Genomic DNA, 23212 nt, shown 5'->3' with positions numbered 1-23212 from the left:
ATTTCAAGTACCACTTTCATTTCCTGCATGGCCTGTTGCTGTTCTCCAGACGGGTCTCTCTGCCCTTCGCCTGTCTTTTTCTCTCCGACCTCAGTTCGTTCTCTCTACTAACGCCCGCATCTGCTCACGCCCTACTTCCACTCAAAATCCTTTAGTGGATCCTCTTCGTGGAACAAAAGCCACCAAAACACAGCCACTGATGGAAGACGGAGGTCTGAGTGAGGACACCGCAACTGGGTGACCTAGGGGTGGTGTCCCGAACAAAAATATGAAAGGCACGAAGACGATTCGATCCTGGAGGGGGGTGATGAGCTCAGATTAGAACGTACTGAGTTTGAAGTTAGTGGCTAACAACTGAAGATCTAAAGATCTAATCAAAGATTCAACATGCTGGAAAAAGCTGGGTAAGTAGGGAAGGGTAGCGAATAAAGGGGTGCCTGGGTGGCTCAGTGGGTTGAGCATCCAGCTCCTGATCTCAGCTGAGGTCTTGATCTCAGGGTCGTGAGTTCAAGCCTCGTGTTGGTCTCTGTGTTGGGCTCCACGTTGGGCATGAAGCCTACTTTAAAAGAGAGAGAGAGAGAGAAAAAAAAGAGTAGTGAATAAATATCTGAGGTCAAACCTATACAAAAGGAGACTGACTGTAAAGAAGAAGGGGCGACTTCTCATCAGGTAATTTGACTCTGAAGGAAGTTATCCCCTGCTATAGTTGAAGACACCTGAAAACTCAAATCAGCGTGTCAGATAATCGCTATTCTCCCCTAATTCGGTGCCTACTCCTCACCTCTTCCATGTACAGTCAGCACAGGTCAGGAGGTGCAGTTGGAAGGGCCACCCAGAAGCTGCAGTGACTGCCACTGTCCTGTAGAGCTATCTGGGTGGCCTGCCTAAGCCCCCCACAGACTCCAGGGCTGGGACTTCCTCTCATCAGAGTCGCTAATAGCCAGGAGTTCGCAGAAGAAACCACAGCCCCTTCTCAAATCCTCAGCTCCCCCCCAAGTATTTGGGGCTGAAAAAAAGACACTGTTCCCTCTATTATAGCAGCAAGGGCAGGTGCTGAGGCCCTTCTGTGGCCCTTACCCTCAAAGGTACCACCTCTCAGCACCACCCCTTTTAGATCAAAACTCTCATGTTTCAATCTGTCTTTAGTAAGTTCACCAACCCTTTATTCTTAAGCCCAGAAGAACTCTTTTTTGGTGTTTATTATATATGGCCAAATGGGGTTGGGGGGAAAGCAGTGCATCATACATCTATAGTACGTTCTTGTTTTAGTTATAAGAAATGCATTTACATCTTGGGGTGCCTGGCTGGCTCAGTCAGTGGAGTGTGTGACTCTTAATCTCAGAGTCATGAGTTCAAGCCCCACACTGGCTATAGAGATTACTTTAAAGGAAATAAAAATTTTTAAAAAGGGAATATATGTATATATATGTGCTTATATAAACACATTTGGATATATATACGTGAAAAACTGTATACGAAAAAATAGAAGGAAATATACCAACGTGGTAATAGTGTCTTTTATTTAATTATTTTAAGTTTATTTATTTTGACAGAGAAAGAGAGACAGAGACAGAGCACAAGGGAGGGACAGAGACACAGGGAGAGAGAGAATCCCAAGCAGGTTCTGCACTGTCAGCTCAGAGCCTGACCTGGGGCTTGAACTCACGAACTGTGAGATCATGACCTGAGCCAAAGTTGAGCCAGATGTTTAACTGACTGAGCCGCCCGGGTGCCCCAGTAGTGTCTTTTAAAAATGAAATTATGGGTAGTTTTATTTTCTTCTTTGTGTTTCCCTATGTCATATATTTTTTTTGTCATATCATATTTTAAGTTTATTAATTTTGAGAGAAAAAGAGCACAGGCAGGGGAGGGGCAGAGAGAGAGAGGGAGAGAGAGAATCCCAAGCAGCCTCAGCACTGTCAGCACAGAGCCCAATGCGGGGCTTGAACTCACGAACCATGAGATCATGACTTGAGCCGAAATCAAGAGTCAGGTGCTTCAACAAGTGATCCACCCAGGCGCCCCTGTCATATCATTTTTTAATGCACATATATTATTTCTTAACAAGGGGTAAATACTCCAATGTCTTTACTGATTCAAAAATTAAAAAGCATTTCCACTTCCAGTATTGTGGAATAAGCCAGTAACTGCACAACCTCCCTAAAGATAGCAACTACAAACTATGGGAAAAAAAAAAACAAACCAGAAAAAAGAAAACAAAAAAAAGAAAGAAAGAAACCTGGAGATTCCGGAGAGTAAAAAACAACACAAAGCAAAAAAACAAAAACAGGCAGATTTTGGATGGGAACTGAAATGGGGAAGAAAGGACTGGCATGGGGTGAGTTTCCAATTTTACAGCTTATAGCCTGAGCCCAGATTACTGTTGTAGCATGGCACAAGACAGCTAAAACTCCAACAGGAAACCTTCCACCTTTCTGGCCTCAAGAACCACATGTCAGAACCCAGGGGAACAACAGCCACTTGAAAACGCCAGGGGAGTCCTGGAAAGGAGAGAGGCAGGACAGGAAAGCCCCACATTCTGTGCATAAACGGAGCCAAGGTCTCTGGCGGACCCCAGGACCCTTGAATCATGCATGCCTGGGGCAGACTCAAATCACATGCCAACTAGGGCCAAAAGATTTGAACCAATCATTGAGCTGATGTCTTCTGTAGGTGAGCTAGAGTTTGCAGTCTGAGCCTAACAAAGTTAATTGCTTGCCAAAACAAAAAACATCGACACTTTTTGGAGGAATATACTAGAATCCAGAGTCTCTACAACCTCACAATTACAATACCTAGTATACCATCAGAATTATCAAATATAGAAAAACAAAACAAAAACAAAAATAGGAAAACGTGACCCACCCATTCTCAAGACAAAAGACAATCAGTAGTTGAGGTCAACGCTGAGATGACTCAGAAGTTGGAACTGTCAGGCAAGGACTTTGAAGGAGGTGTTATAACTATGGTCAATGAGTTGAAGAAAACTATGCTTGTAATGAATGTGAAAAAGAAGGAAGTCTCAACAAAGGAAATAGAAACCATACAAAAATGAACAAAGTTCTAAAACCAAAAAATGTAATGTTTGGGGAAAAAATCGGAATGGACTCAAGAGCAGAATGGAAAAGACAGAGAAAAAGTCAGTGAACGTGAAGAGAGATCGGTAGAAATTCTCCAAATTAAAAAAGAGGAAGGGGTGCCTGGCGAGCTCAGTAGGAAGAGTGCACAAGCCCTGATCTTGGGGTCATGAGTTCAAGCCCCACATCGGGGGTAGAGATTACTTAAATAAATTTTTTTTTAAAAAAACTTAAAAAAATAAAGAAGAGGAAGTACAAAGAGCAGAAAACAAAATGACCATGGGGCACCTGGCTGGCTCAGTCGGGAGACTCTTGATCCTGGGGTTGTGAGTTTGAGCCCCACTTTGGGGGCTTTAAGAGATTACTTAAAAGTAAAACCTTTAAAAAGAAAAAAAAAAGAAAAAAGAAAGGAAAATGACCAGAGCTGCAGAGACCTGTGAGACGATATCAAAAGATCTAACATAGAGGTAACCATCCCAGAAAGAGAGAAGGGGGGGGGGAATTCATAATGGCAAAAACACCCCAAAATTTGGTGAACACCAAACAAGATAAATATGAAGAAAACCGCGCCTGATACATCATAATCACGTGGATGAAAGCCAAGGATAAAAAGGAAATCTGGCATGTAGCCAGAGATAAACAAAATGTCACATATAAGGGAATGATCATTCAAATGGCCATGGTCTTCCTACCAGAACCATGAAGGACGAAGACAGTTGGAACATCTCTAAAGTGCTGAAAGAAAAACTGTCAACACAGAGTTCTATAAACAGTAAAGGATTCTTCAAGAGTGAAGATGATGGGCGCCTGGCCAGCTCAGTCGGTAGAGCATATGACTCTTGATCTCGGAGTTGCATGTTTGAGCCCCATGATGGGTGTACTTAAAATTTTTTTAATTTTTAAATTAAAAAAAATTTTAATGCTTATTTATTTTGAGAGAGAGACAGAGAGACAGAGAGACAGAGAGACAGAGCACAAGCAGGGGAGGGGCAGAGAGAGGGAGACACAAAACCCGAAGCAGGCTCCAGACTCAGCTGTCAGCACAGAGCCCGAGGCGGGGCTCGAACCCACGAACCGTGAGATCATGACCTGAGCTGAAGTTGGATGCTTAATAAACTGAGCCACCCAGGTGCCCCCAAATAAATTTTTTTTTTAAGTGAAGATAAATTAAAGAGATTTTGGATAAAAGAACTCTAAGATAGCTGGTTGTTAGTAGACCTGCATTATAGGAAATAAGAGGTTCTTTAGACAGACGGGAGATAAGATCAGAAATTTAGGAAAGAATGAAGAACATAGGGGCGCCTGGGTGGCGCAGTCGGTTAAGTGTCCGACTTCAGCCAGGTCACGATCTCGCGGTCCGTGAGTTCGAGCCCCGCGTCAGGCTCTGGGCTGATGGCTCGGAGCCTGGAGCCTGTTTCCGATTCTGTCTGTCTCCCTCTCTCTCTGCCCCTCCCCCATTCATGCTCTGTCTCTCTCTGTCCCAAAAATAAAATAAACGTTGAAAAAAAAAATTAAAAAAAAAAAAAAAAGAATGAAGAACATAAACAATAACACCCAAATATGAGCTCAGTGATCAGAAAAGTGTTTATTTGGTCAAATGTCTAGATATAAAACCCTGAAAGGGGCTTAAGGGCTTATAAAAGATATCAAAAGAATTTACAGGAATTTACAGAAAAGACAGGACTCCCACAATATCAGTAAAGCCACAACCAATTTCCTACTATTAAAGATATGGTTAGTCTCCCTCTTCTTCACTGGAAGTATGTGGAAGCTTTAACTCGTGTGGCTGCAGGAGGTGTGTCAGAGCTGGTCCAAAATGGATCATGTCATGTATGTCTCAAGGAGGTCTTTGCTTCATGATGACTGGTCTGTACTGGGATGTGACTTCTTGCTTCAGGGCTATTTTTTAACTAAATATTTTCCTTTTCTACTTGTCCGCAGCGGATACGCATGCACTGCTGGGTACCTGTAAACCTCCGGATATATTTACAAGTGTGATTTACATATAGAGCTCCAATTAAGCATGTTTGTTAAATTTTATTGACTTCAAAATAAAAATTATCATGAAATAGTATTTGAAAACAATTATAAAAAGAGTTTTCTTTTTTTAATGTTTTTGAGAGACAGAGACAGCAGGGGACGGGCGGGAGAAAGACAGAGATTCCTAAGCAGGCTCTGCCCTGTTAGTGCAGACCCCAACACGGGGCTCGAACTCATGAACCATGAGATCAGGACCTGAGCTGAAATCAAGGGTCTGACGTGTAACCAACCGAGCACCCCTTGAACGAAAATTTCAAAGGTTCTCTGGGAATCTTTCTCCTTCTCACTTCACAAAGGGATGGGCCAGGCAACCCAGCATGACACTCCCTTTAAAATACCTACCCCAAAGGGTGGCTGACTTGCCTCCTTCGCTAGGATTATTGATAGTCTGGAGTCTTCAGTTTTGGGGTTTTGTTTTGTTTTCTACCTGGAGCTAGGAGGTGGCCATGCCGGCAGAACCCCTCAGATTTCCATGGGGCAACACTAGTTTCGTGGGTGGATTGGTGGCCCCACAAAAATGTATGCCCATGTCCTAACCTCCAGAAACTGTGATTATGACCTGATTGGGGGAAAAGGGTCTTTGCAGATGTAATTAAGCTAAGAATCTTGAAATGAGATCATCCTAGATTTAGGACGGGCCCTAAATCCAGTAACAGGCGGCCTTACAAGGGAAAGGCAGAGGAAGACTTGGGACAGGACACATAAGAAGAAAGCCGTGTGAAGATAGACTCAGAGACTGGAGTACTGCAGCCCCAAGATGAGGAATCCCGAAAGCCGCCAGGAGCCGGAAGTGGCAAGGAAGATACAATGATTAATTGTACGTGTCGACTTGGCTGGACCACAGGATACCCAGATATTTGGCCAAACATTCTTCTTCTGCGTGTTTCTGTGAGGGTGTTTTAGATGACACTAACATTAAATCAGAGGGCTTTGGGTAAAGCAGATTGCCCTCCATAATGTAGGCAGGCTTCATCCCACGAGTTGAAAGCCAGAACAGAGCAAAAAAGATGACCCCACCCCTGCCCCCAGCAAAAGAGAAGTCTTCAGCAGATTGACTTCCAACTTGATCTGAGACGTTGGCTCTTCCTGGTCCTATAGCAGCCTGCCAGTCCACCCTGCAGATTTCAGACTTGCCAGCCTTCATGTTCCTTATGATAAATCTGTCTCTGTCTCTGTCTCTGTCTCTGTCTCTCTCTTCTATTGGTTCTGTTTCTCTGGAGAAGCCTGACTAACACCCAAGGGTACTCCAGTCACCATGGCCTCTGACTTTTCCAGGATCTGGGCCAGGTGGCCTTTGGAACATTTTCAGAAACACGGACTTCCATGGGTATTTCGCAGCCCAATATAGGAGTCAGGGACATGTGCAGGATTAAGAAGTCTCAATGTCATGGAAACACCCACACGCCCCTGGATTCAAATTCCGATTTAGCACTTACCACCTCGGGGGTACTTAAGAGCCTCACTTAACCTCTGTGAAGCTATTTCCTCATCTAAGCAATGAGGGGTCCTATGACGAACAGAGAGAATGTAGGTAACATGCCTGGCCCGTAGTAGTCATGATAAAATTGTGCCTCTTCTCCTCCCTAACCCCCTCCTTCTCTCACATGCGAGCTCCCTAGGCAACGTTTCTTCCCACCCCATCTGGCCTGACAGCCCTTGACTCCAGTCAGGATGCCGTAATCCATTTCTCCCAGCCTGTGTAGTCGGCACCCTGTTCCTGCCTTGGGGCTTTGCACCCCTTTACCCTGCCTACCAAAATCCTAGTCCTCCTGAGAGGCACAGCTCACGGTCCCCCCGTCCCAGGAGGTCTTGCAGTGGCCAAGCCAGGACCTCCCTCCCGCCTCTGCACTCCTGCAACACATGGTCTAAACAGTTCCTCTGGCTCTTAGTGAATACTACCTCACTTCTCTTCTCCTCCTGTCTGTGCAGCCAGTTCCCAGCATGCAATCAGGCGGTTTGGGAACTGGAAACCATTTCCCATAGAAACAATGTTATGGATGACTGTCAGACTAGCAAAAAGAGTACTCAATATTCTATTGGGCTTTGAGCTTCTGGAAAGCAGGCCTCACGTACATTCCAAGTATTATAATTATGATCTATTATGCATAAGGAGAAGCAGTATAGACGGTGTCCCTCTGTTCTGGCTGCATCATCTTGTGTAGCTGCCTCCTGGGCTAATAGCCATCCAGCCTCGGCTTCCCATTTGGTCCCAGCAAGGCGGCCTGCCTGTGGCCCTGGGCCACGGGGCCTCCGGCAGTCTGACTCACTGTGCCAGCAGGGGCTTCAGAGAGTCACCGGGGCCAGTCCCCCGCCGTCAGGCAGGTCCGGGACCAGACCACCCAGACAGGTGGCTGAAGATGTCAAGAGAAAGGCCGCCAGCCCAGCTGGGCACCTGGCACACAGCTGAGTCCGCCTGGCAGGCAGCAAGGGCTTCCCCAGGTCTGACGGGGAGGAGTGGGCCTCCTTGCCCTGGTTGGTGGCCCCGCGGTGGCGGCAGCGGGCTGCGGAGGGACCGGAGAGAGCAGGCCCGGCCCACGCGAAGGCCGACGCGAGCCCGGGCATCTTTCCTGGCCCAGGGCCGCCTTGTCAGCCCCAGCTTGAAGCTGGACAGCCACTTGCCCTTTTACTGGGAAGGGGCTCGGACAAGGGAAATCGTCCCTCTGCAGTCCGGGGGGCCCGGGGGCGGGGGGCGGGGGGGGGGGGCTCTTCCTCTGGCCCCCAGGGAAATAAAGACCAGCTCAGCACTCTGCCTGGGGCTCACAGATGGCATTGAGGTCTGGGTCTGGGGTAGTTCATTTAACTCCTTAGTGTCTGCTACCCAACCCTCCACTAGCGTATCAGCATCACCCGGGAGCTTATTAGAAATGCAGACTCCCAGGGGCACCTGACTGGTTCAGTTGGTAGAGCAAGTGACTCTTGATCTCGGGGTCTAGACTTCAAGCCCCAAATTGGGCATAGAGCTTACTTTTAAAGATAAATAAGTTAAAACGAAAATGAAAAAGTCTTGCTAAAAAGAAATACAAAATCCCAGTCCCCGCTCCCACCCCCACACCTACTCTTCCAGAATCTGCATTTTAATAAGATCCCCAGGTGACCGGTATGTGCATTAAAGCTGGAGAGGCCCCGCCTTAATTGTTAAAGGCAGGCCAGAATAAAACCTAGATTTGCAATCTGATGACCTGGGACAGCAATGGCGGTTCCTGCCAGGGTCAAAACAAAAACCCGTCAGAGGCAAGGCTGGGGTGAATAGAAGGCAAGATCATCGCCGCCCAGCCCAGTCCAGCCTCCCCAAAACACTCAAGAGTGTCCCTAACCAGGGGACTGCTAGTATTGGTATTTGTATTTATCTTCTCAACTAGACTGTGAGGTTTGAAAGGCCAGGGATCATATTGCATGAGTATATATTATGGGAGAAAAATAGTCTATAATTAACGAGCACAAGCTTTGGAATAGGTGGACCTGCCTTCCAGGCCCGGGATTTCCACCAGCTTCCTGCATGGCCTTAGCCATTGGCACACGGTATTTGGTAGCCTCGGAATCCTCATCTGTATCACTAATAGTTGCGAAAATCTGCCTCCCAGGATGGGGGGGAAGATGAAATGAGTAAATATCAGAAATGTACCTAGTAGGGGTACCTGGCTGACTCAGTCACACGGCTCAATAGAGCACGTGACTCGTTATCGGGTCGTAAATTCGAGCAGAGATTGCTTTAAAAATATACCTGGTGAATAACAGGTACTCAGTGAAGCAGTTCTCCCTTCCCCTATGATTCTCCCTGTCTCCAGTGCCTAGCTCCAGGCCGGCACGTTTTAAATGCTAAATAAAAATCTGCTAGGTGATGGATCCCTTAGATGGTCCTTAATAAACTGCATTTTTCAAACGTGCTGAAAAGCGGAAGAAACACGACTTGCTGCTTTCTTAACTGTCTTTCCAAATATCAAAGCAAAATCATCCTTGTTACGGGAATGTTTGGAGAACACAGTACTGCACGATAAAAATCTAGCCGCAGCTCGGAGGCAGGGGTGCATCCAAGATTCAGCCCCACCGCTTCGCCTTGGCGGAGGAAGGTGTCGCTGCTGGAGGTGTACTGGACAGTAATACTGCTTTACAAGAGGCGCTGAAGACCGCCCTCACCCACCGTGGCCAAGCACCGGGAACCCGCGGAGCCGCCAGAGCCTTCGACAATCACCAACCCACCTTTGTATGCTTGCGTCCAACTGTGACGAGCCTGTGTATGTCAAGTTGGTGGAGGCCCTTTGTGCCCAACATCAAATCCACCTAATCGAGCTTGACGACAACAAGAAACTAGGGTAGGGAGGAGGTAGACGGACACAGAAGGAGAACCCCGCAAAGCGGTCGGCTGCGGCTGCCTAGTAGTTAAGGACTGTGGCAGAGTCTCAGACCAAGGATGTCATCGAGGAGTACTGCAAATGCAAGAAGAAACAAATTAAAGAGTTGGCTCTTGTTCCTCAAAAAAAAAAAAAAATCTAAAATTTGCTATAAGACCACCATCTGGCAACATACTATGTTGATGCGAATGTTTTGGAATATTTCCTTCCATTGCTTCTCTCTCTTTCTCTCTCTCTCTCTCTCTCTCTCTCTATTTATGTTATATAAACTCTCTCTCCATATATATTTATTTATATTATATAAATCTAAGAGAAGGAGAGAGATGGGGCGCCCGGCTGGCTTGGTCAGTGGAGCATGCGACTCTCGATCTCAGGGTTGTGGGTTTGTGCCCCATGTTGGGTAGAGAAGCCTTAAAAAAATAAAATCTCCGGGGCACCTGGGTGGATCAGTCGGTTAAGCCTCCAACTTCGGCTCAGGTCATGATCTCAGGATTCACAGGGCTCGGATTCACAGGTTCAAGCCCCGTGTCGGGCTCTGTGCTGACAGCTCGGATGGAGCCTGGAGTCTGATTGGGATTCTGTCTCTCTCTCCAGACGATGTGTGCTACCTAACCACATTTTCGAAGACTGTGCCGAATAGAAAAGTGGTGGAATAAGAACGCATCGGTATTGGTGACCAAACATAATCCATGTTCCAAACCGGCGACGTTTTTTAGTGAAATAACGAGGAGTTGAAATAAGGGACTAGGAGACAAATGCCTTTGAAAATTTAACTCGGGGGGCACCTGCCTGGCCCAGCCAATAGAGCGTGTGACTCTTGATCTCAGGAATGTGAGTTCAAGCCCCACGACGGGTGTAGAGCCTACTCAGAAGAAGAAGAAGAAGAAGAAGAAGAAGAAGAAGAAGAAGAAGAAGAAGAAGAAGAAGAAGAAGAAGAAGAAGAAAATACAATTTCTAAAAAGAAAAAAAAAGAAAACTCAACTCTGGCTTTGTATACCACAAACCCGCTAAGCCCACATAGTTTCTACTTTCATCGGCAGAGAAAGAGGAGGTACTTGAAACTGAGCAGGAGGCACATTCTTTCATTGATCCAGGGGAGAGTAAAGCATGTTTGGGTAAACAGAGATCCTTGCCGTCTCACAGTCACCACACGGGGCCTGAGAGGAGATGACACCCTCAATGAGGCAGCGGTAAAGCTCTGGGACACTGGGTCTTCAGATAGCTGAGCAGTTAGGAGTCAGAATCCTTGCCAGGTCTTACCCAGCAGCCTTCAGGGACAACCTATTCGGATTCAGGCTGGGATTCTGGCAGCCCTCAGCCCCCACTCCTAAAACAATTTGGGGATGCGGATGCGGGCCATTGTTCTCTCACCATTGGTCTTTCTCCACCCAGGCCTGACCTCAGCTTTCACCATCTGGATAAATGCTGTTTCTCTTCGGTTTGTTGTCCAAACCTCGGAACATCACGACCGGGACAACTTCCCAGGTTCTACTCACTAAGCCATCTTTCTTCATTCAAATCCCACTCGCTTCAAAAGGCTTGCTTTAAAAACAAGTAATCAAACTCAAGGGAGATAAAGGTGCGCCTCTCACGGGAAATCACAGCACAGTTGCCCTGGGAGAAACAAACAAACAAACAAACAAACAACCACCATTTTACAGAGGTGAGGGTGTATGTTGGTTCAACCGCCTGGAACAGCATCTGGGCAAGACTGACGGAACCATGAACGTGTTCATACTCGTTAACCTTATATTTTCATTTCTAGGAGATGACTTGAAGGAAATGGTAAGACATTTGGGCGACAAGGCATTATGCTAATATATAGTCCAGGCAGTGTTAGTCACAACACAAGAGCATTGGATCCCACCCAAAGGGCCAACAACAAGAAAGTTGTAAAATACACTCGTGGAGTCTGCAGCTACTAAAATAATGACTACGAAGGATCTACCTAGAAAAGTTCGCAGCCCGAAAAGCGAGGTACGAAAAGTGTGTGTGTGTGTGTGTGTGTGTGTGTGTGTGTGTAAATAAATATAGAACTAACTAAATGAAAGCTTTGGGAAAGGACTCAAAGAACATGACTAAACTAACGCACAGCAAAATATCTGCGTTTGGGAGTTGTAATTATAAAGGGGGAGGGGCTTTTCTTTTGCTCTGCTTTTCAAAGGTTCTCTAATGTGGTTATATTACTGTTATAAATATATGTAAATTATATATGTTACTTTTATAAATATGTATCTGAAGCCTCGCTGGAATTAAGGAATTCCGAACAAGGAGTTCCCTTCCCAAAGAAGGACCACCACGCAGCAGCCCTCTACCCAGGCCACGTCAGTCAAACCACCAACAGACCAACCCCCCAAGGGACCCTATTTTGGGATCTGCGAATCCCAAGGCCAGCGGCCCGGAAGATGGGCCGGGTCGGGGCCCTTCCTTCGTGGGAAACACTTGCTGAATCTTGGGCCTGCAACGAAACACCTGGAGGGGCGGAAACGGGTGGCCGAGCTCTGTCCCCGGGCTGTCCCAGTCGCCCTCAGCTGCGCTCCGCCACCGCCTGGGGGAAGAGAAGTTGAAGCCGAGTCGAGGAAGCAGAAAGTGTGGCTAAGCGCTTTAAGAGATGCTGAACCGGGGCAAATACTTCGCGAGAAGCAAGTTTCAGTGGCAATTCGGAAAACTGAAAGAAGCAATTCAGGTGTGCGTGCCCCCGTAGCGACTGGGAACTGGGGCTCTTGGTAAACCGTGGACTGGATTTTGGAGACAAAGGAACCGGATCGGGGCCAGAGTGTTTTAGCGCTGAGAGGGCCTTCCAGAGGAAGCGGGGAGGGAACTCGAGTTTCCAGAGCGCTGCCTACTATGTGCCAGATACTTCAAACACCCTATCCCTTTAATTCCCAGCGTAGCTCAGTCAGGGAAGTACTATGGTCCTTGATTTTACAGGGGAGGGAACTGAGGCCCGGAGACAGACCAACCGTCCAGGGCTCCACACAGGCCAGTGGTAGAGCCAGGGGGCAGGCCTCCAGCTGTCGGGCTCCAGAGCCCTTTCCTCCAGGTCCAGGCCAACCCCTTTCTTTTGAAGATGAGAAAACTGAAGGCCTTGGAGGGTAAGTGATTATACCTTGTTGCAGAGCTAGCTCCTCAGGAAGAGGCCGGGACTTGAAGTCTGGTCCCTTCCCGTGATCCCCGGCCCAGCTCTCTTTCCACTTCCCCCAGGGCCATCCGTCCGCCTTCGCGGGGAGGCCTCTGCCCCACCTGCTTCTCTCAGGCTCCCTTTTCCGGGGCGATTCATGGTTGACTGGGAAGCCCGGTTTGATCTCTCTCTGGGTTCTTTGCAATTTGGGATTCCTCGTTATTAGCATCACTATTATTATTATTTCATTGGATTGTTCACTTCTGTATTTCCTCCCAGGCTGGGAGTCTTTGTGGAAAAACATTATCTGTAAAGTAAAGAACATGTAACTGAATACATAAAAGCTGTTTGCCCCGGGGCTTTATGTTTGAAACTGAAGTCGGCGCGACCATTGAGTGTATTATCTGGATGCTATCTAATACCACCACTTTAGAGTGTGAGAATGAACTCTTTTCTTAAAAGAAAAAAAATCAGAAAAGAATATTGACCTTCCTAATGTTTCCCAGCACAAAGAAATCCATCTACTGTAGATTCCAAGACAGACCAGACCAATATGTTGACATGCGGGGCTCAGATTTCATTCCTGAAAATCTGGAACCTTATGCTGTATAAATAACATGATCTTTTCGTTCGTTCGCATCGAGAGAGAAAACAATTGCTGGCAAATCTCAGAGTTTGCCCTCCCCCTAACTGTCCCACACGTCCTAACTTGCTACCCACAAGTCATGACTCGCATATTTTCATTTGAGGAGTTTTGAAATGTTATGGAAATCATAGGGGGAGAGAGAACCAAATCCTCCTGAGAAATAGAGTAAGGCGGATTTTTTTTTTTTTTTTTAAGAAAAAAGGAGCCTATGGGGCGCCTGGGTGGCTCAGTTGGTTGAGCCTCCGACTTGGGCTCAGGTATTGATCTCACAGCTCATGGGTTTGAGCCCCGCATCGGGCTCTGTGCTGATGGCTCAGAGCCCGGAGCCTGCTTTGGATTCTGTGTCTGCCTCTCTCTCTGCCCCTAACCCACTTGCATTCTGTCTCTGTATCTCTCGAAAATAAATACACATTAAAAAAAATTAAAGAAAAGAAAAAAAGGAGCATAAAAGGGAAATGTTCTACATATATGAGTGTATATGAAAATAGTTAATGGGACTTGACAGTAAACTTTCTAGCATAGCCTTGCCAGATAGAGAAGTGCTGTTAGATCCGTCCTCAATTTCAGAAGAACAAGCTCATGTGCAGAGATGAGATGTTCCCAAGGCCATAGAAGGGACTGGCTAACTTGGATTTCTGGTCATGTGCTCACTTCTCTGGGCCAGTCAGAAGATCTAAATACCACAGTTTAGTCCCAGTGGAACAAATTTCTACCTAAACTCATATCATTTCCTGCTAAAGGTGTTTGTATTACCAAAGCTATTATTAGAAGTCGTTATAATTCTAAACATGTTTGGATGTCTTAGAGTACTGTTACATTCACTGCTGTTTAAATTACAGTCAACCCCTCTGATACATATCTAGGTTATTTAAAAAGCAGGGGAGTTGAGGGCAGTGGCCATGCCTTATTCTTCTTTATATTTCTGTGCCTTGCACTGTGTGTCATTTTGTATAAACCAGTTAAATCAATGGAAATTAGTCTGTTGGCTAATCCCCAGGCTGTTACCTGTGGTATGTCCTCAGAGACAATGGAATGTAGTGTAGAGACAGATAGAACTGAGTTGGAAGCTGAGTGACCTTGAGTGAATGATTCCAGTGTCTTGGGAGTAGAAGCAGGGCTTGACACACTCCACTGACTTTTTCTGTCCAGACTTAATCCCCTCTAGTCCATTCTTGCCAATATGCCTTCTAGGACTTTCCCATTGTCATCAAGGTCAAGTCCAGACTCCACATAGGGTCCTCTGTGGCCTGCCATGCCAACCCCATCGCCCAGGCATCCCCCTGCTCCTACCCACCTTCTCCCTGTGCCGGAGCCTTAGGTTTTTCAGTCTTTGCTCCCCGCCTCCCAAGGCCAGATGTTCCATGGCTCCATGCTTTTGCCTTGAAAACCCACCTCTCATCCCTTCTGGCCTAGAGAATTTATACTCATCCGTCTCTTGTGTCTGCACGCAGAGTGCAACATCCCCTTTTCTCTGCTCCTACAGCACCCTGTACGTGTCTGTAGGTAGCACCTAGCACCCTGGGTTGAGATACACTGCTTAGATGTCTGTGTCCCCTGCTCAAGCGTGATCTCCATGAGGTCAAGGACTGGGTTTTGCTCATTTCTGAGTCCCTGGTGCCCGGCACAGCACTTGGCCAGAATAGCCTTGCCCAGGTAATGATAGTTAAGCTACCACGAGGGGTTTTTATGGGTGAGACCACAGCAGGAGCCCATCCAGTAAGGGTGTTTTTTCTTAGTTGGGGGAGGAGTCAGAGGGAAAGACTAGGCTATCCGGGGGCTCCCGAACTCTGTAGGAGGATTTGTTTCATTTTCTATAAACATTAGGATAATAGTTAAAGGCCACTGTTACCTGGGCTTCTCCCCACATCCCACCCCTCCACTCTACCTCCCCTCTGCCCCCCACTCCCACACCCATGATAAGGCCTAGTTTTCTGTGAGTAAGATATGGGGGCAACAATTAGCTTTGGAATCCTATCAGGCATTACAAGATCTCTCAGGAGATCTCACCCATCCCACAAAATAGCAGCCTCTCAAATGGACTGATTGTCTTCTAGAAGGAGGACCAAAGCTGGGATCCAGAAGGAGGATGAGAGCTGGGATCCAGAAGGATGTGCCAAGGGCAGCTACTACCTTAAAAGCAGTAAGAGCATGCTTTCAGGAATTATAGTTCTATTACTTTTAATCGTGCAATAACAGTAGCAACTAACAAAGTATTGCCCAAAGAGGTTGAGTTCACCTCTTTGAATAAATACAAGAAAATAAAGTGGAACAATCCATTACCATAAGCAAAGGGTTCCAAGTAGGTGCTTTATTTTTTTTAAGATTTTATTTTTAAGTAATCTCTATACCCAACGTGGGGCTCAGACTCACAATGCTGAGATCAAGTCGCATACTCCACCAACTGAGCCAGCCAGGCACCCCTTAAGTAGATGCTTTAAAGATGTTTGGTCTCGGGGCACCTTGGTGGCTCAGTTGGTTGAGCGTCCGACTTCGGCTCAGGTTATGATCTCATGGTCTGTGAGTTCGAGCCCCGCATCGGGCTCTGTGCTGACAGCTCAGAGCCTGGGGCCTGCTTCGGATTCTGTATCTCCCTCTCTCTCTCTCTCTCTCTCTCTGCTTTTTCCCCACTCACACTCTGTCTCTTAAAAATAAATAAATATTAAAAAAAATTTTTTTTTTAATGTTTGGTCTCTATAGTAAGGCCAGTGCATCATTAGCAGACATTTGATATTACCTTGACTTTCAAACCCATTTCCATGGATGTTCCAAAACAGCACTATGCAGAACTTTCTGAGATGCTGAAAATATTCTATATTTGTGCTGTCCAATATGGTAGCCAGTAACACATACGGCTGCTAAGCACTTGAAATGTGGCTAGTGCAATGAAGGAGCTGAATTTTAAATTGCTCTTAATTTAAATTAATTGACATTTAAATAGCTGAATGTGGCTAGTGGTCAGCCTATTGGACAGTACAATTCCAAAGTAAATGGTCAGCCCAGTCAAGGCTCCAATCACCTTGCCGCGTAGATCATGGCCTCTGACAAGCTTTCTTTTAGCAAAGCAAGTTTTAGAAAAATTAATAGAGCTGCCTTCCTGAAAAGTTGGAAAATAAGGAAAAGGGGAGAGCTTCATTATCCCCAATCTCAAGATTGTCACAACCACTGATGCATTTGGTGCATTTTTCCCCACTCTGCCCACCTTGCTCGTTAGGATCTGCCCCCGCCCCCACCTTTTTAGTAATCTCTACACTCAACGTGGGGCTTGAACCCACTACCCCAGGCTCAAACCCACGACCTCAAGATCAAGAGTCCAGCGCTCTACCCACTGAGCCAGCCAGGTGCCCTGGGCCCTTTTGCTGGTCAGAAGGTCCTCACCATAGGCTCGTGTTCTTCAGTGGGCCCAGGGGTCGGTTATGTGCGACCTAACATGAGTGCTTCGGTGGGGGTGGGGCTGCTCACCGTGGCGGCTGCAACCACCATGGCATCCCAGGTTTGCCTTACTTGGGGGAAGAGTCCTCTGTGGGTTCTAGTTTCATGTCCTGTCCTGTTTTTTTAACTTCTAAAAACTCTCCTCGAGAGGTAAATTCTGGAATACTGGAGCTGCAGAGTTCCCTAGTAGAGGGCCAGGGAATGAAGGAGATGGGATCCCTGCCTCTTGACTCCCAGTCCAGTGCTCCTTCCCCTCAATCCCTGGTTCTTTCGGCAGCTTTCTAGGTCCAGTGACCAGGGCTGCCTCCTCCTCCTCCGGTCCCCACTGCCAGAGGACAGCAGCTGAGGAGAAGCAGGAGAGGGGCAGAATGCCATACACTTTTCCTCTCCTGAAGACTCTCCTCTGTTTCATCTGTTCGGCAAAGTAGGAGCAAGTGCCCGTAACTATGCCTGCTCTGAAGCCCCAGCCAGATAGTGAGGGAGGTCGCCATTGCCTCTCAGTGCCCGCCATCACTAGGAAAGGCCTGGTTGCCTGTTCCCACCATTCCCTTCTTTCTAGGCCTTCTCAGAATGGTCTGGTTGAAACATGAGCCCAGTTCTTTCCCACACAGGAAAGAAAGGTTCCCACAACGGAGGCAACCTTTTTAAAGGCTCCCATGGCACACCAGAGGGAGGACCACATTCCTCCAGGAGGCCAGGCCAGTCCCGGTCCCAGCTAAGGGGTAGGGTAATTTGCCCACACCCTCCTGCCCCTTAAGGGGATCTTTCTGGCTAGGCCACACATGCACTATACTCTTCTGTGTCCTCTTAGTTTCCCTAAGAGCCTTGGCCATCTCGCGGCCTCCAGTAACTTAGCGGTCGGGACCCTATTGCCACCTTCCAAACCCCCTAGCCCTATTGGCTCCTGGTAAATTTAAACAACTGCATGAGTGGGTCTAAACTCCGCTTTGTGCTATAATTAGGCTGGAACAAGCCTCGCCCCGGGACAGAAATACTGTATGGGGCGGGTTATAGACTGCTGCTGGTCCCCACAGTAGGGAAGTAGCGACCTTTTGAATAGGAGGATTAACACATTAGCACATAGATTCCTGCTTCCGGGGAGGGTTGAATTCTAGGATAAGAGCTCCAGCTTGTCCGAGGTGGGGGAGGGGAGGGGGAGCCATGCCCACTGCAGACCGTGTGCTCCTGGGGTACCTGGGGGGGCGTCAACACAGGAAGAGGCCGACAGGCACCAGAGGAGCAGAGCAGCTCCAGACCCTCCCTGGCCCAGTGTTGTGTTTGGAAACTGCAGAAACTCAGCGGGGAGAAGCATCTCCTGTCATCTGCCTCCTCCTTCCTCCCTGTCAGGTAGTGTTGGGGCAGCTGGCGTGCTGCAGCCAAGCCCAGAGAACAGGAGCACTCGAGTTAGATGCACTCAAGTTAGATGCATGGGAGTATCCGGAAACCTGCCGCGTGACCTTGGGCAGATGCCTGCACCTCTCAGGCCTGGCCTGTTTCGTCCTTGTCCCATATAATAGGGGAGAGTAACATCAATCTCAGGGAGTTGTTGGGACGATTAAAGATAACAGAAGAAAGCACCTAGAAACAAGTAACACCTAACAGGCCCTCCACAAATGGGAGTGCCTCACGCTCAAACACCCTGTCTGCCACCCACGTTGGCAAGAATTTCCTCATTAGATTCTTCCCGGATTCTCATCTTTGACTCTGTCTCCAGGTATGCTCTGAGACTCTTGTCCCACTTCTTTTTTAAGTTAAATTTTAGTTAGTTAACATCCAGCGCCATATTGGTTTCGGGGGCAGAATTCAGTGATTCATCACTTACATCCAACACCCGGGCCTCATCCCAACAAATGCCCTTGAATATCCGGGGCAGAGGAGGGGCGGTTGCGGCCCCTCCCAGCTCTCTGGCAAAGGGCTCCGTTGCCTTTGGCCCAGGTTGGCCAGCTTCACCCCACTACTCTCAGACGATCTCATGGAGAGGAAGCTCTTGGTGACCTCAAGGGCCAAAGGGGAGGTTGGTGGTGGCTGGGAGGGGACCCACAGGGTCTTTGTACCCATTCATGGGAGTGCTGGTCCCGAGCCAGCAAGAGAGGATGTAAACAATCAAGGGGCCTTGGTGAGTTTTCGGTTGAGATCTTCACATTCATGGGGCACATATGTTTCAGTGGTGTGCTGGGCCTTTGCTCCTTTAATCTGGTAAGTCCAGGTTCTTGAAAATTCTCTGTAAATTGCAGATGGATACCCACCCCCCTCCCAAGAGTGAAGTATTATTACTGAAAGCACCACTCAAAAGTCTCTAATGCTCTCTTTAAAATGAGTATTCATTTAAGGGCTGAATACACTTAAAACTGAGACGTGACTCAGGACGTAGCCCTAAATCTGCCTCACAAAACACAGTCTCCAGGTTGAGTCTATCTGGCCCGAGTGACCGAATTCTGCTGTGTGAATAGCCACCCTTTCAGGGAATGATGATTTGTGTAGGGTCAAAGGTCAAGAATGCTAATTTCATGTCCTTTTCTCTCAGAGTACCTTTAGGGGACTGGCAAGCTAGTGAAAAATGGTTTGGAGTTTGTAAATGTCTTGTATTTACTTGCCAAGCTTGCTTGGTGGCAGCTCTTCCTGGGGACAGAAGAATGGACTTGCCTCCGAGAGGGGCCAAACAGGTGGGATGCTAGGGCTGTGCCTGGCCCAGCTGGCCCAGCCCCGGAGGGCCTGCCTGGTACCCGGAAAGTCCAACAACGGAAGGAAGGCCCAACACCTGGAGTGCCCAACTCCCCCAGGGTCAAAGCAGGAACATCCTAACTCACCCCAGGAAGTGCTGGGGCTGAGCCACGCCTCCTCCCAGAGAGAGACCCAACTTCAATTTCCAGGGGAAGGAATCCCCATCTCATCCGCCAGGGCTGTTGGCAGTGGACCCAACAGCCGCTGAGGTTAGGATGCCAGGGTCTCATATTTAGTCACTTTGAATCATGGGTGGTTAGGGCTTCGGTTTTGCAAATTTGAGCAAAGAAGCAGGATATGTGGTCAGGAAGACGAAATCAGAAACTTCAACACTCACCCACATGAAGAACTCATTACCTTCGCAGGCAACCCATTTAGATTTTAACAGTTCTAGCGGGTTAGAAAGCTCTTCCTTATATAGAGTGGAAATCTGCTTCCTTGTAACATCTACCCTTGGTTCCTGTCCCTCCTTCAGGAACCACAGGGATTAAATCTGTTGTCTCCCTCCAACAGGCCTCCAGAACATTGTCCTCCGGCTCCGAAGAGAAGACAGGACAGTCCCTAAGTCACTAAGTGATAGCTCAGTGCTTCCACTAGGAATCCTTCCTGACTCCTGGTGGGCTTTCCTGTACCCCAAGACAAAAAAGGCTGCCCTGAATTTCCATCATCAACCAGAATGTTGCGCTTTGGCTAATATGGTCAGTGAAGCAAATGTCACACAAAGCCCCGTAGAGCCAGTGCCTTTGCTGTGGTGGTGATAGTGGCACTCCAAAGACCTCAGATGTTTACAGTATTAAACGTATCTCAAAAGGTCAGGCTTTTAAAGTACCCACACACATACCCCGCCCTCTCCTGCTTCCTGCTCCCTGTGGCTTCTGAGACTTTCAACAGGCAGTCTGCCGTCAAAGACTCAATTCCACAGAAGGTGATCTGGGCACACGTTGTAGAGGTAATTATATCCAATCTACTGCGGGAGATGACGGAGCCACCCCCTTTGCCACCTCCCCCACCCCCATCTGCTCACAGCCTGGCTTTCTCGACCGAACTGCCCTTGGCATGTTTGCACTTTGTGGCGCATTTTCCTCCGTCTGAGCCAGCCAGCCAACCAGCCAGCCAGTCACAGTCACCGGTGAATGCCACTTGACACAACTTAAGCTGAGGCTTCTAACTGGCCTGTTGACCAGGTCCCCAAGGTCAGACAGTCAGCAACTTCTATTGAGGCTATGCCCCGTGTGGAGTACCGTTCTAGTCTCTGTGAGAGGGACAGGAAACAAGACATAAAAGCCAGGGGCCCTTGTCCCCGATGGGTTTACAGGCCTAATTAGTGATCTCCCAGTGACTCTCTTGAGAAAAGATTTAAGGACACTTACAAAACAACATACAAGTGGGTATAATAGGGAGAGAAGTGAGCCAAGGGGAGAGTCTAAGCTCCTTGAGGGGAGGGCCCTGCCTTTGTGTCCCTCCAGGAAGGGCCTCTCCACTTCCTTATTAACCTTTTGTTTGGAGCATTTAAAAAGAACTTTAGGCTGGCCAGCCTCTTCTTTCTCTCTGGTCTCAGGCTCAAGGATCAAGTTGACAACTATGGGGACTTCATTGACTTACGATGGGGGTATTTCAATATCTTGCTGAGATGGCTGAATGGGCCTTTGATGTAATGTATATCCATTGGGAACTCCGCATTCCGGGCCAGGATAGGAATGATAAAGCTTTCCTCTTGAGTGTCTTCCCCTATCACTTCCTGCTTTATAATAATAATAGTAATAAGTAATAATAATAATAGCAGCTGCTAGTTACTGAATACCTAGTCTATGCTGGACACTTTACATAGGTTATTTCATTTAATACAATGGAAAGGATTATTTAGAAAAAATTTTTTAATGTTTATTTATTTTTGAGAGAGAAAGAGACAGTGTGAGCCAGGGAGGGTCAGAGAGAGAGGGAGACCAGAATCTGAAGCAGGCTCCAGGCTCTGAGCTGTCAGCACAGAGCCCAATGCAGGACTCAAACCACAAACTGGGAGATCATGACCTGAGCTGAAGTCAGCCGCCCAACCGACTGAGCCACCCAGGCTACCCTGGAAAGGATTATTATTAAGTTAAATGAAGACAGTACTATCGGTCTTTTATTTGTTCAGAAACCTCAATCTGCAAAAACAAGAAGGCATTCTTCCACTCCACTTGGCAGTGATGAAAACGTACCCAGAGGCCTGGATCCAGCTTGGAGTTCTGCAGGAATAGTGAAAAACAAATCTGAAGAAAAAACAAAACAAAACAAAACAAAACAAAAAAAAACACCATAGGAACAAGAAGTTCTGAATATACAGATGAGACCCTAATATAAATCATGGCTTCACAGGCGCATCTCCCTATAGCAAAATACTGGCTAAAATTCTAGGCAGTGGTACGCTTATTGAAAGCAGTATTTAGATCAACAGAAATTGAGATCAATCCTTCATATTTTTTGAAATGCATTTTTTCAAGTCAGTATAGCACATCAAGGTAAAGAAGAAAGGGAGCTGGGGGCACCTGGCTGTCTCAGTCGGTAGAATATGCGACTCTTGATCACCCTGGGGTTGTGAGTTCGAGCTCCACATTGAGGGTAGAGTTTACTTTAAAAAAGTAAATAAATCCCCCCCAAAATTGAAGGGAGCTAATATCTGTCATCTGTATTTTGTGTTCCAGATACTTTGAATCTGCAAAACCACCCTCTGAGGAAGACACTATTTTTATTCCCATTTTCCAGATGAGGAAACTGAAGATCACATAGGAGCCAAGGGGCAGAGAAAAGATTCAAACACAAGTTTACCCAATTCCAAAATCTAGGATTCTTGCCGCTTCATCGTATTGCCCTCTAGCAATGAATGAGTTAAGCCACACCTTGGGCCAATAGAAGACAAAGGCCGGTTGTGTCCATCTAACTTTGGGCAGAGTGCTGAGCTGGTCTTTATCTCCCCGGGGGCCAGAGGAAGAGTCCCCCCCCCCCCCCCCGGGGCCCCGGACTGCAGAGGGACGATTTCCCTTGTCCGAGCCCCTTTCCCAGTAAAAGGGCAAGTGGCTGTCCAGCTTCAAGCTGGGGCTGACAAGGCGGCCCTGGGCCAGGAAAGATGCCCGGGCTCGCGTCGGCCTTCGCGTGGGCCGGGCCTGCTCTCTCCGGTCCCTCCGCAGCCCGCTGCCGCCACCGCCGGGCCACCAACCAGGGCAAGGAGGCCCACTCCTCCCCGTCAGACCTGGGGAAGCCCTTGCTGCCTGCCAGGCGGGCTCAGCTGTGTGCCAGGTGCCCAGCTGGGCTGGCGGCCTTTCTCTTGACATCTTCAGCCACCTGTCTGGGTGGTCTGGTCCCGGACCTGCCTGACGGCGGGGGACTGGCCCCGGTGACTCTCTGAAGCCCCTGCTGGCACAGTGAGTCAGACTGCCGGAGGCCCCGTGGCCCAGGGCCACAGGCAGGCCGCCTTGCTGGGACCAAATGGGAAGCCGAGGCTGGATGGCTATTAGCCCAGGAGGCAGCTACACAAGATGATGCAGCCAGAACAGAGGGACACCGTCTATACTGCTTCTCCTTATGCATAATAGATCATAATTATAATACTTGGAATGTACGTGAGGCCTGCTTTCCAGAAGCTCAAAGCCCAATAAGAGTACTTTAGCTTCTCAGTCAGTCTCTCACACACAGAGGCACGCACACACACTTTAAAGAGCAGGCCAAAAAGTGTTATAAATAAAATTCTAGAACATGAGTGGGAGGAATAAACAGGAAAATTTCACTGTAAAAGATGAAAATGCACTAACTTCTTGCAGGATGGCTTCACTCAGACAACCCACAATTGTGCTAT

General features: G+C 47.8%; 1 long non-coding RNA gene across 1 annotated transcript; it reads left to right on the top strand.

Moving 5' to 3' along the window:
- The first annotated feature begins 11254 nt into the window (after positions 1 to 11254).
- On the top strand, positions 11255 to 22416 carry LOC123383450. Its single transcript, XR_006593189.1, has 4 exons — positions 11255 to 11443; positions 11708 to 12561; positions 15288 to 15373; positions 22065 to 22416. It is a non-coding gene; the product is annotated as an uncharacterized LOC123383450 (long non-coding RNA).
- The last annotated feature ends 796 nt before the right edge of the window (positions 22417 to 23212 follow it).

Source organism: Felis catus, chromosome X (genome assembly GCF_018350175.1).
Source record: "Felis catus isolate Fca126 chromosome X, F.catus_Fca126_mat1.0, whole genome shotgun sequence".
NCBI classification, from domain to species: Eukaryota; Metazoa; Chordata; class Mammalia; order Carnivora; family Felidae; genus Felis; species Felis catus.
Note: the sequence above shows the minus strand (reverse complement) of the source record. Positions and strands in the feature narration are given on the sequence as shown.